The following is a 927-nucleotide window of genomic DNA, read 5'->3' on the forward strand; positions in this document are numbered from 1 at the left end:
TAAGCGAATTTATGAGACTTGATTATTAAGTTTTCAGAAATTTTGTGAGGTAGTTGTTAAGCATAGCCATTATTAATAATTAAATTATGGAAATAAACGAAAAAACACATTACAGGGCCAATAATAATTTAAAATAAGCAAAAACTGTAAAAAAGAATAAAATTATGTAAACTTACAATTAAATAGATTATATAAAAGACTAAGGTAATAAATACTCAAAACTTACCGTGTCCTAATTGTTTTCTTACATTTTACTATTATCTATGCTCTTAAGGTTATTTCTTTTCTTTCTATATAATGGAAATTCTTTATGACAGTATGCTATTGTGTTTCTTCCAACTCCATGTTCAGTGATGTTCCTCTGGTAGCTTGAAAGCAACCATCACAGGAGTGCTGTATTTACACTACAGAAACCAGCAAATGTTACCATTTAGGTCTTGATTTATTGTTTTGTTAACTGTCTAGACTTAATAATGTAATGGAGAAAATGTTAATAATGGAAATTGCTATGGTTTGGACATGGTTTGAGTTTGTTCCCACAAAAACTCGTGGTGAAATTTAATCCCCAATGTGGTGGTGTTGGGGGTCATGGGGATGGGTGCCTCATTAATGTCTTGGTGCCATTCTCACAGTATTGAGTCCTCACTCCAATGAGACTGGATTAGTTCTCCAGGGAACAGAGTAGTTCCCGAGAGAGTGGGTTGTTATAAAGCCAGGATGTCTTTCAGATTGTTGTCTCTCTTCACACATGTTCACTTCCTCTTTAACATTCTCCACCACATTATGATGCAGCACAAAAGCCTTTGCCAGAAACCAGGGCCTATGCCCTTGAACTTCCCAACCTGCAGAACTGTGTGAGCTAAATAAACCTCTTTTCTCCTGTCTTTCCCTCCTTCCCTCCCTCCCTCCCTCCCTCCCTCTCTCTCT

The sequence above is a fragment of the Colobus angolensis genome, unplaced genomic scaffold, assembly GCF_000951035.1.
Source record: "Colobus angolensis palliatus isolate OR3802 unplaced genomic scaffold, Cang.pa_1.0 Scaffold293, whole genome shotgun sequence".
Classification (NCBI taxonomy): Eukaryota; Metazoa; Chordata; class Mammalia; order Primates; family Cercopithecidae; genus Colobus; species Colobus angolensis.